General features: G+C 43.4%; 1 protein-coding gene across 4 annotated transcripts in view; it reads right to left on the bottom strand.

Moving 5' to 3' along the window:
- Positions 1-1,341: 1,341 nt before the first annotated feature.
- The window catches only part of LOC112219239 (protein piccolo), a 49,034-nt gene continuing 38,428 nt past the window's right edge, over positions 1,342-11,947 (bottom strand). For 3 of the 4 annotated variants that reach the window (XM_042301566.1, XM_042301568.1, XM_042301569.1), the window contains 2 exons: positions 2,857-2,950; positions 1,342-1,373 (listed from right to left, as the gene is read on the bottom strand). The gene's annotated coding sequence lies outside the window, so the exon portion shown is untranslated. Of the gene's footprint in view, positions 1,374-2,853; positions 2,951-11,947 lie in introns of those variants that run through there. The other variant, XM_042301567.1, reaches the window with a different exon arrangement.

Genomic DNA, 11,947 nt, shown 5'->3' with positions numbered 1-11,947 from the left:
TTCTTGAGAAAAAAAGTGAATAAGATAGTTTGTAAGTGCAATTCCCCAACTAACGATTTAGTGATTTTCTTACGGACTTCTCAAATATCTTCTTCCAAATAATTGTTGCTAGACAACGGTTTAGCTGGCTATGTAGTTAAGCAATGGCAATCATGTTAGCATATTTCCTACTGAGAATACTGTTCGAAAACATGTTCTTGGGTTTAAACTAATCGATACTGAAACTTTCACATGAAGTTTGTGAGTGAATTAAACATGTTAAATTGCTTTCGTGAGCTTTTTCTCTCACTGCCCTTATTTTAAGACAAGGGTTTAGCTACCTTGAAAATAACTTTCTTTTCAGAATCTAATTTCTTCTTAACTTTTTTCTAAAGGAGTAACATAAGAAGTAGCGCTAGAACGTTTCCAATAATCTTTTTGAGGAATAGCAACTTGTCTTAACTTTCTTCTTAAGTCTATAGTTAAGAAAAAAATGTCAGTTAAGAAAACATTTCTTCCTTAGAACGTTTTGTGAATCTGAGCTCTGCTCTTTCCCTGACATAGACTCACCAGGTGAATCCAGGTGAAAGCTATGCTCCCTTATTGATGTCACTTGTTAAATCCATTTCAATCAGTGTAAATGAAGGGGAGGAGACAGGTTAAAGAAGGATATTTAAGTCTTGAGACAATTGAGACATGGATTGTGTATGTGTGACATTCAGAGGGTGAATGGGCCAGAAAAAAAGATTTAAGTGCCATTGAACGAGGTATGATAGTAGGTACCAGGCTGTTGGGGTTTTCAGGCTCAACAGTTTCTTGTGTGTATCAAGAATGGTCCACCCACCAAAGGACATCCAGCCAAATTGACACAACTGTGGAAAGCATAGGAGTCAACATGGGCCAGCATCCCTGTGGAACACTTTCGACACCTTGTAGATTCCACGCCCCAACAAATTGAGTCTGTTCTGAGGGCAAAAGGGGGATGGAGAAAATTAACATTAGGAAGGTGTACCTAATGTTTAGTATAGTCAGTATATTTCGAGGTTTGCTGTGAACAAACCACCATTCTACATTATAAACAATTAGGATCCTTCTCCATTTAGCAGAGGATCCGTGGGATTCATTATATAGACTGACAAACAATGAAACTAGCTTTGAATAAAGTCTTGTTGAGAGGGGAGCAATAAGGCTGGAAACATGAGCCGCTTTTGGCTAGAGAACATTTAAAAACATGGCATCAGGAGACATTAGGGTAAAGGGGTGACTGAAGTAAATGTATGTGACGTCTAAACCAGAGTGTGTCTGATTCTGGAGACACTCACTTCTCCCAGGAAGTCATTGGAGGAAGATCTGTCATAATCCCACACTGTCACCTCCAGAGTCTTTTTCTTTAGCTGAGAGACAGAGAGAGTGAGGGAGAGAGAGAGAGAGAGAGAGAGAGAGAGAGAGAGAGAGAGAGAGAGGTGGGGGAGCGAGGGAGAGAGAGATAGAGAGAGAGGGAGAGAGAGAGAGAGAGAGAGAGAGAGAGAGAGGTGGGGGAGCGAGAGAGAGAGAGAGAGAGAGAAAGGAGGGGGGAGCGAGAGAGAGAGAGAGAGAGAGAGAGAGAGAGGGGAGAAAGAGAGAGAGAGAGAGAGAGAGAGAGAGAGAAAAGAGAGGTGGGGGAGCGAGGGCGAGAGAGATAGAGAGAGAGAGAGAGAGAGAGAGAGAGAGAGAGAGAGAGAGAGAGAGAGAGAGAGAGAAAGAGTGGGGGGAGCGAGAGAGAGAGAGGGAGAGAGAGAGAGAGAAAGAGAGGTGGGGGAGCGAGGGAGAGAGAGAGAGAGAGAGAGAGAAAGAGAGGTGGGGGAGCGAGGGAGAGAGAGAGAGAGAGAGAGAGAGAGAGAGAGAGAGAGAGAGAGAGAGAGAGAGAGGAGGGGGGGGAGCGAGAGAGAGAGAGAGAGAAAGAGAGGTGGGGGAGCGAGGGAGAGAGAGAGAGAGAGAGAGAAAGAGAGGTGGGGGAGCGAAAGAGAGAGAGAGAGAGTGAGAGGATGAGCGAAAAGTGATTAAATGAACAAATACATTTAAACAAGTTATGCCAGGTACAACACCCATGCAGTCGTACTGTATATCACTCAACCAGCCAGTCAGTGGACTGGGTAATTGTGTGTGTGTGTGTGTGTGTGTGTGTGTGTGTGTGTGTGTGTGTGTGTGTGTGTGTGTGTGTGTGTGTGTGTGTGCATGCGTGCATGCGTGCATGCGTGCGTGCGTGCGTGTGCGTGTGTGTGCGTGTGTGTGTGCTTGGCAGGGGAGTGGGAGAGTGAGTGGGTAATAGAGCAGCATTTACAATCTCAGTGGGCAGAATAGAAAGGAGTAGCTAACAGCAGAGATTCTCAGAAGAGACACTAGACTAGAGACACTACTGCCGTATGGACAGACTGCACTCATCTTACATTGTCTGAATTGCAGCTAAGCAAGGGCTGCTACTGTTATGTTGAATGAAGATGTCTCTGTCTCTGTTTCTCTCTGGTGACTGGTAGTCTGTAAGGGGGTTGTTTAACCTAACCAGGTCAGCGGTGCTATGGGCTTCAGAGGATTGGTAATGGGAACCAAGGCTGCAGAGGGATAGTCAGAACAACCCTAAGGATTCAGAACTACCAATCCAACTGGAAATAAGATTAACATAAACATTCAACATTAATGATGATGATGTGTGTGTGTGTGTGTGTGTGTGTGTGTGTGTGTGTGTGTGTGTGTGTGTGTGTGTGTGTGTGTGTGTGTGTGTGTGTGTGTGTGTGTGTGTGTGTGTGTGTGTGTGTGTGTGTGTGTGTGTGTGTGTGTGATGCATGCGTTAGTAGGTGCATATGTGTGTGTGTGCATGCATGTGTGTGTGTGTGTTCCTACCTGTTCCAGGTGTATGTTCTTGTAGATGACAGTCTGGTTCCACTCTGGGTTCAGACTCCTCTGGACGTACTTGGTCCTCCTCTTGTTCTCAGCACTGTGATGTCATAACAAAGGGACACGTTTAGTCTCAGACGTGGTCTTTGTAAGTTAATATGGCCACATTATTGTAGATTTTCTCCAATTACATTTGATGGTAGATATAGAGATGATATAGCAGGATGTCAATTGAATATCTGATTCAATATAATTATATCATCATGATGTCTTGCAAATGTTGGATGAGAGTAAATTGCATAGGCACACTGGCTAGACGGGATCACAACATCATAGAAATAGTCAAAGAAAGTCAAAGAAATAGTGATGTCTGTAAGGTTGAATCAACATATCTGACTCATGGAATGATTTCACATTTCAACCTTGATTTCAACCTGGCAATGTTCTTGGCTGAATTTGCACATCATACAATCATGAGTTGTTTAGGATGACAGAGATACAAATAGGAGAAAAAAGAGAGAGTGAAATAAAGTGGAGAAAGGTTAGAAATAAAGTGGAGAAAGGTTAGATAGAGAGAGTGGAATAAAGTGGAGAAAGGTTAGATAGAGAGAGAGGAATAAAGTGGAAAGAAAGGTTAGAAAGGTTAGATAGAGAGAGGAATAAAGTGGAGAAAGGTTAGATAGAGAGAGAAATAAAGTGGAATAAAGTGGAGAAAGGTTAGATAGAGAGAGAAATAAAGTGAGAAAGGTTAGATAGAGAGAGAGGAATAAAGTGGAGAAAGGTTAGATAGAGAGAGAGGAATAAAGTGGAGAAAGGTTAGAGAGAGAGTGAAATAAAGTGGAGAAAGGTTAGATAGAGAGAGAGGAAGAGCAAGAGAGTGCTTTTATCAACGTATCAACGCAAAATGGATAACGATGAATGCGGGAGACAATGAGGAAAAGCACTTTGGAGGTGGAAAATGTACGTGGGGAAAAACACTGACTGAATGCAGAGAAGCAGAGAATGAGAGAAGGAGAGAAAGAGAGAGAGGAGAGGAGCAGAGAGGATAGAATAAGATAAGAAGAAAAGGAGAGGGGCAGAGAAGGAGAGAAGAAGAGAAGAGGAGTAGAGAAGAAGAGAAGAGGAGAGAAGAAGAGAAGAAGAGGAGAGAAGAACAGAAGAAGTGGAGCAGAGTAGGAGAGGAGAGAAGAAGAGAAGCAGGAGAAGCACTACACTACCTTGCGTTCTGGACTACCATGACTTGTCTGAGAGTCCAGGGGAGGGATAGGAGGGTAGAGACAACAAACAACAAGTACCGCAAAAAGAAAGAAACCATCAGAGAAACAGAGACAGAAACCATCAGAGAAACAGAGACAGAAACCATCAGAGAAACAGAGACAGAAACCATCAGAGAAACAGAGACAGAAACCATCAGAGAAACAGAGACAGAAACCATCAGAGAAACAGAGACAGAAACCATCAGAGAAACAGAGACAGAAACCATCAGAGAAACAGAGACAGAAACCATCAGAGAAACAGAGACATAAAGGGAAGGAGACATTGAAACATAAAGACATGGTTTATTTACTACTACCTATTGTTAAAACACAGATCAAACAGTCCATTTATACTGAGCTAGAGAGAATACACGCGTCAAACGTTTGATTTATGACCCTATGTCCGGGTGCCGTGTGCATGCCCATATTTGGGCATCCGGTCAGGACAACCTGGCGTGAAGTTATCATATGGTTATGCCCATATAAGGGCATCCTGTTCCTGTTGTCAAGCATTAGAGTGTGTGTTAATTTATGCATATATTGCATCTATTCCTTTGAAGTTGTCATGATCGTTGATATGTAGGGACCTCGTTGAACTGGGGGGGGTATGTGTTTGAACATTTCAAAGAGGATGGCCCCACACCCCCTATTTTATTGACCTTAGGACTGTTGTCTGTGAAACAGGAATGTCCGGGGATATTGTGGGGAGCAGATGCATTATAAATAAGACCCAGAACAACACATGCGGCCATGATAAACCACTAAAGAAATTAAACATGGATCTTGTGATCAGTGGCAAAGCAGTGATGACCGTAACAATGAAATCAGGACCACGGCTGAAACATAGAGAAAGGTCAGAGTAAAAAGCAACAATATACAATGCGCCAAAAAAAAACGTTTTTAAATGTGTATAGAACCCAATACCGCCCCCAACTGCGCTGAAAGATCATGTGATGATGTCTAATGGACAGCTATGGGGTTATCAGTTTGATTACCAGGCCTGTAGAGTGAACCTCTATACGGTAGCCAAAGGAGAAGAATATACAGACCAGACTTTAGGAGTGGACTACGGGCTTGAAGACTGGCAGGTTTTTCACAAGGTGGTGTGTCCCAAACTGAGAGTTATCACAGAGGGGTATAGCATGTTCACGGGCTACGAGACCCGTTGGGAAGGTACCCCCGACTCCTCAGGAAGAATATTTCACAGGGTGAAAATACAAAGAAAGAATGGACTTCCATGTGGATGCGTGGAGTTCTATATCAGCAACGAGGAAACCCACATCCAAAACATTCGTGATGGTGGTGATTTTATGTTGCGCATGCTTATTCCTTTTAAAAGTTGGGATCTAATGGAATTGAAAATGTTAGAGTTGTTGGACGCTCTTTTTGTACAGAGCCAACAACGGCAAAGCATTGTTCGGCTAAGGAAGTGCATAATATACAGTGGGGCATAAAAGTATTTAGTCAGCCACCAATTGTGCAAGTTCTCCTACTTAAAAAGATGATGTAATTTTCATGTAATTTTCATCATCATCATTTTCATCACTTCAACTATGACAGACAAAATGAGAGAAAAAAAATCCAGAAAATCACATTGTAGGATATTTATGAATTTATTTGCAAATTATGGTGGAAAATAAGTATTTGGTCATTAACAAAAGTTTATCTCAATACTTTGTTATATACCCTTTGTTGGCAATGACAGAGGTCAAACGTTTTCTGTAAGTCTTCACAAGGTTTTCACACACTGTTGCTGGTATTCTGGCCCATTCCTCCATGCAGATCTCCTCTAGAGCAGTGATGTTTTGGGGCTGTTCCTGGGCAACACGGACTTTCAACTCCCTCCAAAGATTTTCTATGGGGTTGAGATCTGGAGACTGGCTAGGCCACTCCAGGACCTTGAAATGCTTCTTACGAAGCCATTCCTTCGTTGCCCAGGCGGTGTGTTTGGGATCATTGTCATGCTGAAAGACCCAGCCACGTTTCATCTTCAATGCCCTTGCTGATGGAAGGACTGCAATAGCATCGAATAGTCCCCGCGATATGCAACTGTTCAGGGAAGTCAGGAACCAATACACGCAGTCAATCAGGAAAGCTAAGCCCAGCTTCTTCAGGCAGAAATTTGCATCCTGTAGCTCCAACTCCAAAAAGTTCTGGGACACTGTGAAGTCCATGGAGAACAAGAGCACCTCCTCCCAGCTGCCCATTGCACTGAGGCTAGGTAACACGGTCACCACCGATAAATCCATGATTATCGAAAACTTCAACAAGCATTTCTCAACGGCTGGCCATGCCTTCCGCCTGGCTACTCCAACCTCGGCCAACAGCTCCGCCCCCCCCGCAGCTACTCGCCCAAGCCTCTCCAGGTTCTCCTTTACCCAAATCCAGATAGCAGATGTTCTGAATGTTCTGCATACCTGTGGGCAGTAGAATCTGCAGTCAAGAAAACCTTTTTCTAGGCCCTTTACCCCGCTAAATGTTTATAGGTTTGGTTGATCACGCCTCGTATACGGGCAGCTTACATAAAAAAACTTTCATTCTCAACATTTTAATGCAGAGTATGTAGCTCTCTGTCAGGACGGACGTCAGGTCCCTGCTACGGCTTTCCAACCGCAATTTAATAACAACATATCTGTGCGAGAATTTTACAATCTATTCCTGGCTACCGGGAGGCATCTAAAAGATCTCTCTTGCTGTCTCTGCCTGGCCGGTTCCCCTCTTTCCACTGGGATTCTCTGCCTCTAACTCTATTACAGGGGCTGAGTCACTGGCTTACTGGGGCTCTCTCATACCGTCCCTGGGAGGGGTGCGTCACCTGAGTGGGTTGAGTCACTGATGTGATCATCCTGTCTGGGTTGGGTTGGCGCCCCACCCTTGGGTTGTGCCGTGGCGGAGATCTTTGTGGGCTATACTCAGCCTTGTCTCAGGATGGTAAGTTGGTGGTTGAAGATATCCCTCTAGTGGTGTGGGGGCTATATCTGGAGTACTTCTCCTGTCCTATTCGGTGTCCTGTGTGAATTTAAGTGTGCTCTCTCTAATTCTCTCTTTCTTTCTCTGTCTCGGAGGACCTGAGCCCTAGGACCATGCCTCAGGACTACCTGACATGATGACTCCTTGCTGTCCCCAGTCCACCTGGCCGTGCTGCTGCTCCAGTTTCAACTGTTCTGCCTTATTATTATTGGACCATGCTGGTCATTTATGAACATTTGAACATCTCTGCCATGTTCTGTTATAATCTCCACCCGGCACAGCCAGAAGAGGACTGGCCACCCCACATAGCCTGGTTCCTCTCTAGGTTTCTTACTAGATTTTGGCCTTTCTAGGGAGTTTTTCCTAGCCACCGTGCTTCTACACCTGCATTGCTTGCTGTTTGGGGTTTTAGGCTGGGTTTCTGTACAGCACTTTGACATATCAGCTGATGTACGAAGGGCTATATAAATAAATTTGATTTGATTTGATTTATTGACAGAAATTATTTTGCAGAGGGTTACACATTGTATGCTTCAATTTATCACCTGATGATGACACCTCAGGAAATCTGTCTGTGGTGTCCCAAGGTAACCTCAGGCTGGAAATGCATTTCCGTACACCTTTAGCCTGTACAGTTAGCATGATTGTTTATGCATGCTCTGATTCAATCTTGGAAGTGAATGCCCGAAGACAAGTCTCAGTGGATTATTATTAAGGATCGTTGAGCAAAGACATGAATACCCAAGAGCTGGAGGGGCTCATAAGCCGCTTGATTGGAAAACAATTTTGTGGAGTGTGGGCTTGTGATGAATTACCTATTGAGAAATGGCCGGAGTGGCCATTTTGTGTTCAAATATGTGTCCTTTAAGACCGTGTAATCAAGGCGTATGCTCACGTCAAATGTTTCAAGAATGCCACAAATGTTAAATTGCTTAATTTTTTAAGTAATATGTATTGAATTTAATCATAGTCATTCAAAAGTTATTCAAAAGTCTAACCACCCTGAGAGATCGGATTAGGAAAAGGTTGGGAGACGTTCAGGGGGGTAAATTAGTTATCATCATCCTTTTCAAAGGGGGGAGGGGTTGTTGGGACATCTATCAGGGGTACTGTAGCTCGTTGAAGGTTTTTGTTTTAAAGTTTGAATCTGTTGACGAAGCTTATAGTTTGGTACACCAGAGAGGGGAATGTTGAGGATTGCCAGGGCCTTAAGAAACCGACGCCACCCGGGAGGTCTTCTGTCATTAGCAACCTTGTGGGCTGCAGTGGTACTTTTAAGCAAGTCCATCATATGGGAACCCTTGACAACATCGCCCTGAAGGATAAACTCTCCTTTGTCATTCCAAGTAGTGGTCCCCCTTTGAGTCTTTTATCTTGTTCATAATATATCTAACATTTTTCCTGTTACGTGCCGGAACATGTGTCAACATGTCATGCATAATGTTATTTTCAACAGGCATTTGATCTTCAACCAGTAATATCGCAGGTACAGGTATTACAGGGGCTTGGCTCTCTCTAGGTGCGTCATCTTTTAAAGGGTCCGGTAGGGAAAGCGATAAATGGTTGGTCTCTCTTTCACCTTGTTTTACCAAGGCCAAATACCTTCGCAAGAGGTTTGTGTATTTTTGGACCTTTTTATAGGGGTTCAATCCTTTTTGGTTCAAAATATCCTTCATGGCCGTATCCAAATCATTTCCAAATAATTTCCCGCTGTTTGTCCACGATTTATGGCACTTTGGTAGCGTCCTCATAGCTCTCCATGAAGTAGGATTTCCATCCCGGGTACATCTGCTGAGCTAGAGTGTTAATTTGTAGTTTGTCTCTAGGGCTTTTGAACAAAACCATGTAATTGGCGTTCAAACTGATGGTGCGGCTATTTTTTACCTTGGTGAAACACATTCTGCACCAGGTAAAGCACGAACGGGTTTCTATGATGAGTATATTGGGTAAAAGCTTGTGCAATTTCAGGATGTTCGCTACCTGCAAATAGCATATCGTCCAAAACCAGCAGATTGTTTTTATGAGGAGGGAGAAGTTCATCATCAGACAGGGATTCTGGTATTCCTTCAACAAATGTGATTTTTATTTCCTTCGACAGTTCATCATACAAGGGTTGTTAACACCACACGATATTGTCAGGTTTCTGAGATAATACATGTTCAGAATTCTCTAAAATACTTTTTACAAAACAGTTTTTACCGCTATTGGATGGGCCTGCGATTAAGGCCGAAAATGGTAGTTGCAACCTGGGGTCAAAACCTTCTACAGCAGCCATTATATCTGAAGCTTTAAGACACAAGGGGCTTGTAACATAAGTCAGTAGTCAAAGGGAAATGTGGTCCCGTCAGGCAAAAGCAGTCTCTTGTCATAGACAACCCTGAATCTTTTAGTAAGTGGGGCATTCCTCAGATGGAAGCCCTTTTTTATCCCTAACAATCTTTTTGTAGGAGCTCAAAATCTCCAAGTCACTATTCCGGTCGTTTATGAACCCCTCGACCAAGCGTGTGATTTCAAGTTTACACGCTGGGCACTTTCATAGTTTTGAGTCACGCCTTTGGCTTTCAACACCACATGATTGTCTTTAGTCCTAAAAGCATATATTTTGGAACCACAGGAGGACCATTCTGTAAAATGGTCACCATATCCGTGTTCACTCGTTAAACCACCCAGATAGTTGCTAAGTGGGGTTTCCAATCACCCTGTTCGCTTACATAGATCACAGAGTCTGTGTTGTGGTAAAGAACCCGCCTCTGAAGCTGCTCCATGGGGGCGTACAGTTCAAGTCGGCCATAGGCCGGGGTAAATGCTGCAAGAAACACATTTACATTACCCAGGGGTAGAACCCACTTCTTGTTACATCTCCATTGCACCAGGGCAATGTCTTGACTCAAGAATGAAAAATGTGAAATGTTGTACTGGTCTGAAAAAACTAATTCCAAATATTCTTTGGGGTCTTTAATGATCTACGTTGTTAGCATATTGCTTCTCTGGGAAAGCTTCCCCCAAAGAGAGTTTAAGTAGAATTTCGACAGATTTCTTTTGGTTTTGTTGACCTCTATTCTGTCTGGGTCAAGAAGTATGCCTTCTCTGTCATGATAGTCTTGAATGTACTTGTCTTTGCTCTCTTGATCTGTGACTAATGCAGGATAGCCTGAAGCCATTTGCTTGCATCTCAAGAAGGTCTTTATTTACTCTTTAAAAAGAGTGTCTGATTTCCTGGAAAAGTTCCACACTTCAAATAATTTGGCGACACGATACCACATCTCTAGAGCCTTAGAGAATTCAACTGTGACCCATACACCTGTCAGGGCTCTTTCTTGATCTGAGTGATCACAAGGGTTTTCCTGATTGTTGTTTTCACTGCAGGTGCGACAAAGAGGAGAGAAAAGTTTTCCTTGAGGTCCCTTGTAAGGCAACACTGTTATAAACAAACCCCTAGGAGGGTAGACAGTTGCTTTGATCAGACCAAAATAGTTTTGGGATAAGTCAAAGTTACGGTGAATAATTTCAGGATGCCTCCTAGGATAGCACGAGGAACTCATTACATGAGGATGAAGGGATGTAAAATGTACATATCCTATTGTCTCGTCGGGTTGCGCTAAATACCGCAATGTCAAAGCATTTGTACGGCCTCCATACAAGGCCTGTCGTGGTTCCAATGGTTCTGGTGTGTCAAAGCTGGAAAGGAAGGCTCGAACATGAGGATCAGACTTTTTGAGTACGGCCCACTCATGCTCCCACATCACATTCACTTTCAACCCATAAGTGGCCTGTAAAGATTCCAATCTGTCTTGGAACTCTTGGTACATTTCCCCAAAAGTATTTTGGGTTAGGACACACATGGCCTGGGGCACAAAGCAAGATTTGTGCCCCCCCATGGAAGAAACAACCGTTGTACTCAAACACGGTCTCAACACCGTCAATCTGTGTGTATCCATCTACATGATAAGGCCCAAAAGCCTTCTCACCCCTATTCAAAGCATGTTGAATAAAAATGTCTTCATCCTGGGCCAAGTACTCCAACCATTGAAAGGACCCACTAGAGTATGACTTGAATTGGCGTCGGTAGTTGTCAGGCGAGGGGATAGCTATAGAGGCTGTAGGCAGATAGTGTGTACGATAGGTTTTCATGCATGCCGATGCAATAGTTGTACAACTCCAGGGGTCAATGCCTGCATCTTTGATTACCTCTTCTCTGAATCTGAGGCATCCTTCACAAAGTATAACTACATCGTTGTCACAGTATGACTCCATCTCTTTGTGGAAATCAAAGGTGCTATGACATACTGTCTCGTACCATGAATCTCTCTCGCTCTTTGGGAGATATCTGATCACACCCATACATTTTGGGGCTGGGATAAAATCCAATATAATGCAGATTCTCCTCAGATGTGAAGAAATGAGGGAACCAACCTTTCACAGAGTTTTCAAAACCAAAGGCCTCTGGCATTTGAGCCAATCGCATGGGTAAGACGCTTAAGCTGTCAATGTATCTCTGGTTGAAGGCTGGGTCTACAAAACACAAGATCTTACTACCTTGAGCTATGACACTGGGTGCAACGCCTTGTTCAAAAGAAGATAGGAGTCATAGGCTCTAGAATTGTGAGCTATAAATGTTATGTTTCTGTATTGGGGTTTTCTAAAGTGTTTTAGAAAGAGGAGTGCACAATTGGGCCCCTCTGCTGACCACCTTTAACCCTTGAAAGTCATGGTAGATACAAAAATAGGTAAATTAACACCTTATTGCTGATTTGTCTCAAAATCATAAAACACGTATTTCTCTGAATGTTCATCTTCAGCCAAGGGCTGAATATAACACTCGTGTGGCACTTCTTGGGTCTCTAAGGTCAATAAAATAGGGGGTGTGGGGC

This window comes from Oncorhynchus tshawytscha, linkage group LG19, assembly GCF_018296145.1.
Source record: "Oncorhynchus tshawytscha isolate Ot180627B linkage group LG19, Otsh_v2.0, whole genome shotgun sequence".
Lineage (NCBI taxonomy): Eukaryota > Metazoa > Chordata > Actinopteri > Salmoniformes > Salmonidae > Oncorhynchus > Oncorhynchus tshawytscha.
This window is presented reverse-complemented; position numbering and strand designations above follow the sequence as displayed.